The sequence below is a fragment of the Lissotriton helveticus genome, chromosome 11, assembly GCF_964261635.1.
Source record: "Lissotriton helveticus chromosome 11, aLisHel1.1, whole genome shotgun sequence".
NCBI classification, from domain to species: domain Eukaryota; kingdom Metazoa; phylum Chordata; class Amphibia; order Caudata; family Salamandridae; genus Lissotriton; species Lissotriton helveticus.
This window is the reverse complement of record NC_136072.1, coordinates 568,676,706-568,689,542: the sequence shown is the minus strand read 5'-3', so window position 1 is coordinate 568,689,542 and position 12,837 is coordinate 568,676,706.

Genomic DNA, 12,837 nt, shown 5'->3' with positions numbered 1-12,837 from the left:
TGAGTCCAGTGAGGGGTGTGTGTGTGCCCGGGTCATTGGGGCTGGGAGAAGGGTCTAGCAGAAGAATGTTGCAAAAAATCCAAAATATGTTGTAACTATTTTGTTGACATGCAGTATGCAGGTAACAATATATAAATATTTGGTTCATATAAGTACATTACCACACTTACACATGTTAATTGGTTTTTGGCAGTTAAATACATCCACGAGTTTTCGTAAGTTTGACATTCTTTCTCGCTGGTCATTGAATGTCCCTGGCTGTGTCAGCTCCTCAGGCAGGAATAAAAGGTAAGACTGTAAATTTTGGTGAATGAGAGGCGACTGGTGCTTTATATTGGATGAAAATGTGTTGCGGGGGTGTAGAAAAGAGTTGTTACCTAGAACCATAACTAAGAACTGCAGATTTGTGGCATGCCTCTGGAACTAAGTCTCCTGACCTTTCTTGTCCTCTTTCTCCATCTCCTTTCTATGATGCTCCTGGTCTTGGCCCTTCTGGTGGCACTCTTTGTTGTCCTCCTGATGACCTGGACTATTCTGGACAAATAACAATTCATTTAACCTTCAGGTCAGACTCTGTACGTCAAGGCAGATTCCTCTTGCTGCAAAACAGGACCCCGCTCGTCATCAGAACTGTGTTCTGTTCCCTAAAGACCAGATTCTACTGGCCAAGTGTCCGGCTATCTATTGTCAACAGAACATACTCCCCTAGTAGATATATGACTCCTCTAGACAATTTCAACAACTCTGAAACTCTTGTAGCCATTAGCCAAAAGTGCAGGCTTCCCTCCCTATCTTTCCAGACTCCACCTACCAACTTTTCAGAGCCCTTTACACAATGATTACTCTATCCAATAGGCAAACTTCTATATCTTATAGGTTAATCTCCTGCTAGAAATGTAAAAAAATCAGGTAGTCAATAAATCAGATGCCTATAACTGTTAGGTCAGTCTCTGACAGTAAATATTCCATAGAGTGATAGCCAATATGTCAGACTCCTGTAGCCAATAAGCCAGTCTTAACTAGGTGACAGTCTAGATTCCAGGAGCCAGAAGTGCAGACACACTTAGTGGTATATGTACCAAACGTTCACACAAATCAGGACTGCAAGCAAAGTTGCTGTGCTGCTCTGCATGAACGGAAGAGAGCTGAAAAGTGCCATACCTACTAAGATATGGAGGCCCAGATTCTTGAAGGTTTAGCGTTGGGTTAGCGTTACTTTTTCAACGTAAACCTGACGATAAACCTGTTTTGGGATTTACAAACCACCGCTAATTGGTATTAGCGTTGGTTTGTGTGTAAAAGTATAGGCAAAGCAGCGTGAAATGCTGATTTGCATTACTTTGAGTCAAGGGGGTGTTACATGGGTGGCACATGGGAGTTCCCATTCAACCACCCATGCTTTTGACGCTAAACCCTATTTACTAACATTGGTAGTAGCGCCATAAATTAATGCAGCTGAAAAGCAGTCACTAAACGTAGAAATGTTTTCATTTCTCCATGCTTTTCCGACTTTGCATGCGTGCTCTACTGTACAGCACACATATAAAGTAGGAATCTGTTTTTTAAGCCTCTATAGTATGGCACACAGCTGAACACCGACAACCAATGGCTGGCAGCGAGATAAGGTATCTCATTCAGGTAACACAGCTGACTGCCTACAAACCTGGGGACAGCAGCGTGAATCAGGCAAAGAAAAACATAAAAATATACAAAAATAAACAACCCACAACCAACCAACCACCCACCCACACTCCTCCGTGGGCATCAACGCTAAAGACTATACCTTAGGACTCAAGACCATATAAGAAGAAGAGAGGGGACATCTAAATGGGAGTCAACAATATCTAGGCGGTAGCTGGATCCTCATTCAGAATTAGGCAGAGGAGCCACAGATAAGATGGACATGTTAAATCCCTGAACTCAGAAGACAGAATTTGAATGAAGGGGTCCTCCTGTTGGCGTATTAGGTTTGTTGGAGATCTAATGCTAGGGAGAGATTCTCCACCCCCAAGATAAACCACAGTCTGTGCAGCCAGGAAGTGTGGTCAGGTATTCTATCAGGTCCCCACCAGGCTAGGATCACTTGATGAACAGCTCCGAAGGCTAGTACCATTTGTCTACCTCAATTAGAACATAGGGGATAGGTCAGAGGATTTGGAAGTCCCAAGATGATGTATGCCAGAAACCTAGGGATGGAGGTGTTAAATGCAGTGTCAATATCAGCTAGAATTTGGTCCCAGTATCTAGTACGTTTTGGGCAATGCCATTGGAGATGTAGGAGAGTCCCAGTACTTCCACACCCTCGCCAGCATTCGCCCCGGATTCCATTTGTGGATTTGCACCTTGTCAAGTATCCAGAAGAGATAATTTTAAATGCAGTTTCTGTACAGGCCATAATATGTGCTGTATGGTGGGCTCTATAGAAAATATCTCCTGATTTGTTAGCAATAAATGCCTGCCCAATCTCTGCCTCCCAATGAATTTGCCCCTTGGGTTTTGCTAGGGATGTTTCCTTGGCTAGTAAAGTATTTAATTCAGATAAAAGATGTTTATCATCGGGTTTAGGCAGCATCAATTTCTCAAAAGAAGTCATGGGACACCCTGCACCCAGTCTATGCCCAGGGGAGGTCATCCAATGTCTGAGATGCAAATATTGAATGTGGTCAGCCTCCGTCAGAGAGTAGTTATCTTTTAGTTGGTCACAGTGAATAATCCTGACCTGATCAAAGAGGGAACCTATTCTCTTGTAGCCCCTCTCATGCCACTTCCCGAACATCCCTTGAGCTTGCCTCGGGGGGAAATCAGGAGTGGCCCAAATAGGAGTCATTGGAGATGGCCATGTAGTGAGACCATATGTCCCCACCACTGCATCCCATACTGTAAGAGTCAAGCTCGTTACTGAAGAGAAATATAAGCCCAACGCTTATGAAGGACCAATGCTTTTCTAAAAGTGGGCAATTCCACTGAGCCAGAAAATGAAGTTGCGCTGCTTGAAAATAGTGAAGTACCATAGGGACCGCAAGACCTCCATCACGTTTCTGGCAATAGATTAGTCGTTGATTCACGCAAGGTCTTTTACCATACCAAATACATTTATTAATCTCTAATTGCCAGGAGTGTAGAATCTTGGGTGGAGGGGTTAGAGATAGTGCCTGGAACAAATTGGAAAATACACAGGAGTATAGTCATTTTGATTGGTGCTGGTCACCCAGTCCAAGAGAGACATAGCTGTCTCCATGTGGTCAGCGTTCCTTGTGTCTGGGAGATGAGAGTAGTTATAGTTACAAGCCAAAGTCTTGGGTAGAGCCCTGGCCAATTTGATACCTACATAGTCAATGGAATCCTCCCCCCATTCAAACTGAAACTGAGCGCATATAGCAGATTTATGACAGAGAGGTTTAAAATCTAGGATTTCTGCAAGTTTACCTTGAAACTTGAGACGTCACTGAATAGTTGGAGTACTGAGACCAGCGCAGGGAGGGACAACTTAAGATTGGTTATTGACAAAATGAAATGATCAACATATATGCTAATGAGATGTTGTTCCCCCTAAAAGGGACCCCATAGATAATCTAGTCATTCCAGATCCTCTGCGCAAAGGGTTCCATATATAAAAAAGGAGAAGAAGAGGGGTTAGGGGACATTCTTGCTGTGTGCCCTTTGCTATTGGAAAAGAAGATCACTTCTTTGACATGGAAAAGTTGGTCTAAAGCGTCAGAGTCTGTGGGTGGGAGAGTAGTAAGATTGGCCTCAGTAAGATAAGGGAGTATAGTGGGCCATATAAGGCCCGGAAATCCGGAGAGATCTCCGCATCAGAGCGAGCTTCCAAGTGGGGGCCAGTGTGTGTCCCCTTGATTGCTCTGTGTGGATTTTTCTACGGAGATGGTGTTTTATGTTTCAAACGGGTACCTCGATATAGGCTCAGGTAGTAACCAAACCTTTCACCTATTTTTCCCCTGCCATTACACTACATAACGGTTTTTGGTATTGACCTCATTCATTATGCATGAGTAGTATTGAAATCTCAGCAGGACTACCATCCCCTGCATTATAACTATGTATAAGGGTAATTCTTTCCATCATTCTAGTCCAATATGACACAGCAAGGTAGATCTCCTGAGGGTACCACTTTGGTACATAAACACAAAATCTGTGCTGAAGCAGAAGAGGGGAAAAAGGATTTCCATGCTGACACACTGAAGCAAGACGCTGAGGTTCCTTCCACACAGACACTCCAGCTTGCAGTGGTCTGACATCCCTTCTGGGGGGATCATCTTGAGACCAAGATGGCGTCTCACAGTCTCTCACTTCAGCAAATGGAGGTGGCTTTATCCTAGAGGGATTCTTAGCTCTACACCTACTTACAAGTTAGGTACACTTAGGTACATCTAGTTAGGGTTGAATCGTAGGAGTACGCCTTATTACTCTCATGTATTTCTATACCTGCCTGTATTCATTGTTTTAGCACTATGGTAGGAATCTACCATCCTTTTACTCTATTGGTGCTTATAATCATTTATATCTGTTTCTGTCTTATGGTTGTTACAGCACACCTATTTTACACTAGAATGACGTTGGGTAAATAAATGCTTATTGAAAACGTCTCCACCATTTATTCTGTGTATCTCCCTGAGACAAAGTGAGCACGAGTGACTGAGCGAAAAATACTGCACTGTTTCCACGATGCCTGATGGGACAGAGTTGTCATGTTCGATAGTTGCCGAGAACTATTCTCTCCTTGGTATGAGGAGTCAGTGGCACTGTGAGCTTGCTGGTATACAGGCTAATATACCCAATGGGGGTGTCTGGAATCAGTCTGGACACTAATACCACAGTCTATGTTGTGTAAACACCATGCACATCCTATGTAGGTTTATAGGAACTACAGAACAGGTGTGCTGGCATCCTCCTACAAGGTAGAATTTATGTTTGAGGCGCACTAGATCATATTTCGCCCTATCAAGATGAAGGCGTTTAAGGAGAAGCCTATTTTTCTCGAGCTAAAAAATGAAAGGTGCCTAATTTAAGTCAAACTACAAGCAGTTGCCCCCTGACTTCCGTAACTGTGTCCGGCACCTCCCCCTGGAATCCCTGAGAGAAGAGGATGGCAATTCCCCCCTTCTTAGAAAGACTTGAAGAGCAAATCTGAGGTGGAAACCAGCGTGATTGCATTCTTGGGGTGTCTTTAAAAAGTAGATGTGTCTCTTGTAGCAGGCATATATCACTACCAGATTGCTCTGATAGTGACAATACTGCAGACCAATTAAAGGGATTTTTTAAGGTCCGAACATTGAGGCTAGTGTGCTTAAAGTCCTGGAAAATGAGGTAGAGGGAAGAATAAGCTGTGTTATCTGGTGTTGCTGGTGTTGTGCAATGCAAGGGCCAACCACTGAAGAGCCCTCCCTAAAAGGAAGAGTCCGAGTAACGACTGCAAGGGGGCTTAAGAGTGGGTCTGTACAGAGTAGCGAAAGAAATCTAAATTCCCCAAAAAAGACAACTGTCAAATAGAAATATATAAAATATACTTCAAACAGTGAACAGAGTCCATCACAGGATGATTTTTGACCGACGGCGTGATCTGGATAGGGAAGGGTACAAACCTCCATGGTCACATGATCGATTAATATCCATAGTAAAGCCAATACACAAACGAATGTATGTCTTCTCCCGTCCCTGCCAACAAAATACCCCTCTACAATGAGGAGCAAAGTTGTAGAATAATATATAGAAAAAGGAAAGGGGATTGAGACTACTCTGCCCGCACTATAAACAAAAAGTTCCAATTATTTTTATAAGAGAGAAGGTGCTGGTGATCTGGGACACAATCCCCTGAATCCCAATGATGGAAGGACAAAGCCTTGTCTCTCCAATGTACTGCACAAAAGGTAGACCCCGCACCCTTCAAAATTCAATTGTAATATTCATACATCAATATCACTTATCAGTCATAAAATTCATGTAAACATCAAATTGTTCTCCCAAGAATCTTTCGGAATCAGTTTCTTCCAGAAAAAAGTTCCTTTATTCATCAATCATAACAAATTCAATAGCCAACGCGTTAACGCGTTTCGTCCGTAATCGGACTTCTTCAGGGCTATACAAAAAAGAAATATACAGGATAAAATTATTTACATATACACAAATATATACACCATTATTTACATACATACAAAATGTATGTCCATTAAAATTTTACACAGAAATAAAGAACCAGATAATACAAAATGCATTATATTAGTACCATTGAAGTTCATATTCAAGGGAGAACATAAATCTGAGAGCACAAGGTCACAAGGACCCCAAAAATAAACACTGTGATAGTATCAAGCAACCAGTTTACGCAATTAAAGCTTCTTGTGTCTAATGACATCATTATGAAAAACTTCATTGTATATGCTCTATAGGAATGGTCAATATCTAGATATAAGGCAAATACCTTGTTCAGTTTCTCCTTTAGCTTTAAGAATAAGTGTTCCTCACCTACGTAAGATCTGGTGATCTGAAATTACAATAGTATGTACTTAGTAAACAGCAAAGCTCTAAGATCAAACTGTTATTCATTCAATGATTTAAAAACAAGAAAATTATCTAAAGTTACAATGTTGTTCCCATTAATAGTCATTATAATGTATACACATTTCATTTGATGCATGTTTTACTCTTGAATCTGAAACATGATATTGCTCTATGCTCCTAATAAGCAGGACTTAAGCATATTGGAGAACATTGATTTTTCAGCTCTTGTCTCTTTCCTGTCAGGACTATTCATATAAACCCAAGAGATCATACTCTTGACGCGAAAACCAATCCTGAGAAAACAGTTAATTCAAAAGATTTCATTTCTACTTATAAGTCTCTTAACACTATATTTGCAATTACTTACAGCATATGGCCTGAACAATCAGACTTCAATATAGTGGAATGTACCAAGGTAAAAAGATCTTTAAATGTGGAAAGCCTAAGAAAAGAAAACAAAAAGGAAAAAAACCACTTGTTTGGTGGGTGTCCTATTCATTGGGCATAGTAAATAAAGCCTTGATCTCACTCCGTATTCAGATTTATATATTCAATATTAATGTTACTCTACTTTATTTGCCTAACAAGAAAGCAGTTCAATGAAAAATCGCATACACGCGAAGCTAGGTCCGCCATCTTAGATTAGTCAAAAAGGTATATATTGATACGAGTCTTTCCCCACGCTGATAGTATATACACATTGAGGAGACAATAATTCAACTTGTAAATAGGTTATAAGTGCCTGTTTTATTGTCGGACTAACCTCAAGTGTATCGAAACCTTTGCTAACGGATACAGTTGCCCAAACGATAAGCAAGCAATTCAATAAAAATCGCATACACGCGAAGCTGGATCCGCCATCTTAGACTAGTCAAAAAAAGGGCATATATTGATGCGAGTCTGTCCCCACGCTGATAGTATATACATATTGAAGAGATAATAATTCAGCTTGTAAATAAGTTGTGAGTGCCTGTTTTATTGTCGGACTAACCCCAAGTGTATCGAAACTATTGCTGACGGATGCAGTTGTCCAAACGATATCGGCGGCCATCTTAGCTTAGTCAAAAGTTTTTTTATATTATCTTCTTTCTTTTTACAGAATCCACTTTAAGTGGTTAAAGAAAGAATAAATTTCAAAATCAATACAGTACCCCACAGACATGGCAACTAGCGCTAGAATGGTTCTCCAGCAGATAGAAACTCACCGCAAAAGGTATCGGCACGTCGTGAAAGTGTGTTCATCTGGTTCGAGAAAGGGTTCACTGACCCACGAGTTTATATACCAATTGTATTAAGCAATCAGTCATCAATTAACACAAATAGATTGGTAATTGACCCCATTAAGGTCGGACGATTATGACGTGTCTCCACTATCGTTTTTTGGAGCGCCATTTTAAGTCAGTCACACTAAATGTCTATATAGTTCTAAATAAATCCGCCATTTTAAACTAGTCATTCTCAAATGTAAATAGTCGGCCATTTTGACCTAGTCAGAGGAGTCCGTGTAGAGACCATAAATTCGATATCACAAAGTGAGATTGCCACAAATCTTGAAGGTGGATTGAGAATTTACACTTTCAAAATCGTTCTTTTCGTATGTGTTATTGTGTATAAGACACCTTTTAATTTACCAAACCAAAAAATCACAATGACCTTCAAATTATGACGATTATCCTAGTCTAGTCAAATATAGATGTAACACATCGGCCATTTTAGCCTAGTCAAATTATTGCACGTATGTATAATAAAAATTCAACAGAACTTTATATGGGGATTTTTTACAGATATCGAGACATTGTGAAAGTTATTTGAATAATCAACCCGCTACATATACTTTTTAGATGTAGTCAACAAGAGCATATTCTAATTATTACTTCCATAAGCAATCAACTTGATGGTTAGCTACCATTCATATCGGTTTAACATGAGTTGTAAATTCAGTGTGAAAACCTAATATAAGGTTTAACCGCAAGTTCCACTTGTATGTTGAATTGAATATTTGTCCGATGTATATCAGTTTTGATAATCTAATTCAATTCAACATACAAGTGGAACTTGCGGTTAAACCTTATATTAGGTTTTCACACTGAATTTACAACTCATGTTAAACCGATATGAATGGTAGCTAACCATCAAGTTGATTGCTTATGGAAGTATTAATAAGAATATGCTCTTGTATATAAACTCGTGGGTCAGTGAACCCTTTCTCGAACCAGATGAACACACTTTCACGACGTGCCGATACCTTTTGCGGTGAGTTTCTATCTGCTGGAGAACCATTCTAGCGCTAGTTGCCATGTCTGTGGGGTACTGTATTGATTTTGAAATGTATTCTTTGTTTAACCACTTAAAGTGGATTCTGTAAAAAGAAAGAAGATAATATAAAAAAACTTTTGACTAAGCTAAGATGGCCGCCGATATCGTTTGGACAACTGCATCCGTCAGCAATAGTTTCGATACACTTGGGGTTAGTCCAACAATAAAACAGGCACTCACAACTTATTTACAAGCTGAATTATTATCTCTTCAATATGTATATACTATCAGCGTGGGGACAGACTCGCATCAATATATGCCCTTTTTTTGACTAGTCTAAGATGGCGGATCCAGCTTCGCGTGTATGCGATTTTTTATTGAATTGCTTGCTTATCGTTTGGGCTACTGTATCCGTTAGCAAAGGTTTCGATACACTTGAGGTTAGTCCGACAATAAAACAGGCACTTATAACCTATTTACAAGTTGAATTATTGTCTCTTCAATGTGTATATACTATCAGCGTGGGGAAAGACTCGTATCAATATATACCTTTTTGACTAATCTAAGATGGCGGACCTAGCTTCGCGTGTATGCGATTTTTCATTGAACTGCTTTCTTGTTAGGCAAATAAAGTAGAGTAACATTAATATTGAATATATAAATCTGAATACGGAGTGAGATCAAGGCTTTATTTACTATGCCCAATGAATAGGACACCCACCAAACAAGTGTTTTTTTTCCTTTTTGTTTTCTTTTCTTAGGCTTTCCACATTTAAAGATCTTTTTACATTGGAACATTCCACTATATTGAAGTCTGATTGTTCAGGCCATATGCTGTAAGTAATTGCAAATATAGTGTTAAGAGACTTATAAGTAGAAATGAAATCTTTTGAATTAACTGTTTTCTCAGGATTGGTTTTCGCGTCAAGAGTATGATCTCTTGGGTTTATATGAATAGTCCTGACAGGAAAGAGACAAGAGCTGAAAAATCAATGTTCTCCAATATGCTTAAGTCCTGCTTATTAGGAGCATACAGCAATATCATGTTTCAGATTCAAGAGTAAAACATGCATCAAATGAAATGTGTATACATTATAATGACTATTAATGGGAACAACTTTGTAACTTTAGATAATTTTCTTGTTTTTAAATCATTGAATGAATAACAGTTTGATCTTAGAGCTTTGCTGTTTACTAAGTACATACTATTGTAATTTCAGATCACCAGATCTTACGTAGGTGAGGAACGCTTATTCTTAAAGCTAAAGGAGAAACTGAACAAGGTATTTGCCTTATATCTAGATATTGACCATTCCTATAGAGCATATACAATGAAGTTTTTCATAATGATGTCATTAGACACAAGAAGCTTTAATTGCGTAAACTGGTTGCTTGATACTATCACAGTGTTTATTTTTGGGGTCCTTGTGACCTTGTGCTCCCAGATTTATGTTCTCCCTTGAATAAGAACTTCAATGGTACTAATATAATGCCTTTTGTATTATCTGGTTCTTTATTTCTGTGTAAAATTTTAATGGACATACATTTTGTATGTATGTAAATAATGGTGTATATATTTGTGTATATGTAAATAATTTTATCCTGTATATTTCTTTTTTGTATAGCCCTGAAGAAGTCCGATTACGGACGAAACGCGTTAACGCGTTGGCTATTGAATTTGTTATGATTGATGAATAAAGGAACTTTTTTCTGGAAGAAACTGATTCCGAAAGATTCTTGGGAGAACAATTTGATGTTTACATGAATTTTATGACTGATAAGTGATATTGATGTATGAATAATACAATTGAATTTTGAAGGGTGCGGGGTCTACCTTTTGTAAAGTTGTAGAATAGAAGGTTTGCTGAACTCCAGTTGGATCAGAGTTACCAATGCCCTCAGTCAACGTCTTCAGGACCGAGTGACTTTCTTGTGTTAGAGTTGCAGGGTCTGGCTTCACGGCGGCACTGGGAAATCCATAGCTTCACTACTGGGAGCGCCTGCTCATTGGGTGATCCTGGAAGCTGAAGCTGCAATTATCTGCTGGGAGTTCCATAATACCAAGGACACTGCATGCTTCCATCAAGGATCTGAGCTGGTATAGCTTGCTGTCATGTCAGAAAATGATACTAAAGGGATGGCCCCATGTATATGCAATGCCAGCATCGCTGAGATGAGGAGTAACAGGGCAAAAATGGTGGCATTTCTAGAGAGTTATGGCCGCTTATACCCTCAGAACCGATGTATGTCGTTACTACGCATGCTTTTACAACGCATGCCTTTACCACGCAGGTTTTAAAACGCAAGTCGTTACAACGACTTGCATTGGGGGGCGCTGGATTGTGAATAGTTTAATTTACTATTCCAACTCCAGTCCCCGTGGATAGTAGGGAAGGTTTTGGATAGTAAATTAAACTATTTCCTATCCTACAGGGCCCCCCAGCGCAAGTCGTTGTAACGACTTGCGTTGTAAAAGTTGCGTGGTAAAGGTACTGCGTGGTAAAAGTTGCGTTGTAAACGCTGTTCCCCCTCAGAACTGGAGTGGGTAGGTTTTATGTGCCTTGCGAAGAATGTTCTCTTTCGGTTGAAAGTCATGAACACACACCAGATTGTCCGGAAGAGGGGCATTGTCCGGATGCTGAAGGCCAACACTGTGGACGTGGTTCATGTTTTTTTGCAATGTCATCCGATTCAACCCAGGATGTTTTGGAAAAGAGCCTCAACATATTCTTGCATGTCTGTGCCCTCTGCATGGGTGGGGACCCATTTAATGCAGATATTATTTCACCTAGAGCAATTTTCAAGTTACTCAGCATGTGCTTGGAGGTCAAGTTGTTGGTCCCTCAGGCGCGTGACTTCTTGTTGAAGTAATTCTACTTCCTCATCACGTCCTGTGTTCCACTCCTTCATGGTCGACCCTCTAGGTCTCTCCAAACCTCAGGCAATTCACCCGACAGATTCTTCTTGACTGCTTGTAAGTCATCCCAGACCAACGGGAAGATAGCTTCTAGGAACAACTTTGTCACTGGGCCATCGGGGTCATCCAACTCAGCATGAGACTTCATCGCAGGTGTAGGTATCTTATCACCCCCATCCTTGGCGGGCTTTGTGAGCAAATCTTTAATGGAGAGGTCTTTCTTTATACTAGCCAAAGATAGTGCAGGTATCCATCAATCTGAGGAAAAGAAAGAGGGAAAGCCCTGTCAGCAGTGACCCACTTTGGGTTTTAATAGTCTGGGGCATCCCTCTGCCCTACTGGGGCCGCCCAGAATTCAAAAACTCCCTCTCGTAGAGCTAGCCAAATAGAGTCTTTGTGTCCCCCAGTGCTAATCTCAGAAGTGGCCCGAAACCAGAGACACCTCAGGAGTCCATAGACAAATGCAATGAATGCAGAACGCCCCCCAGGAGGAATCCACTTACTCAGGAACCTCTACTGCTGGAACTCCAAGGTGAGGCCCACAGAGGCCCTGCACTGAGCTGCCATAATGCCAACCAGAAGCCCAGACTACACCAAAGTCCACAGGTATGCAGAAGGCCAGGGGACCCGATACAGTCAGTCGGACCCAATGCATTGCTGGCACAGCTGGAGGCATGGTAGCACTACGGCCCACAATCCTCCTCAAAGAAACAGTAAGTCCAGCACTCTCGGGATGGAGCAGTGCCAGTCCTGGGGCTAGGAAAAGCAGCAGTGGCAATGGATTTCAGCAAACCGGGCAGAGATGGGATACACAGATAGCCCCAGTTTTAAGTGCTACCTAATCGCTCATTGCAACACCCAGTGGGGAGCAAAGTAAATGTTACTTCCATTGCCAGCAGGTGTGGAGAGAAGTGGGGGGCAAAAGTGAGTTCAGATCCTCATCAGCCTCGGGCGGGCCCCGCCTCCAAGGCCACCCAGAGGGTCACTGCACCAACCCCCCACAAGAATGCAGGTAGAAGTCCACAGCAGGGACAGAGCTACAGAAGTGAAGCGTCAACAGCACAGAGTCTCTCACTGCGTGGGGACCAGGAAGGTCAGTATGCTACAGGCCTCAGTTAGCCACCAACATGAGGCTGTCAGATGTAGTG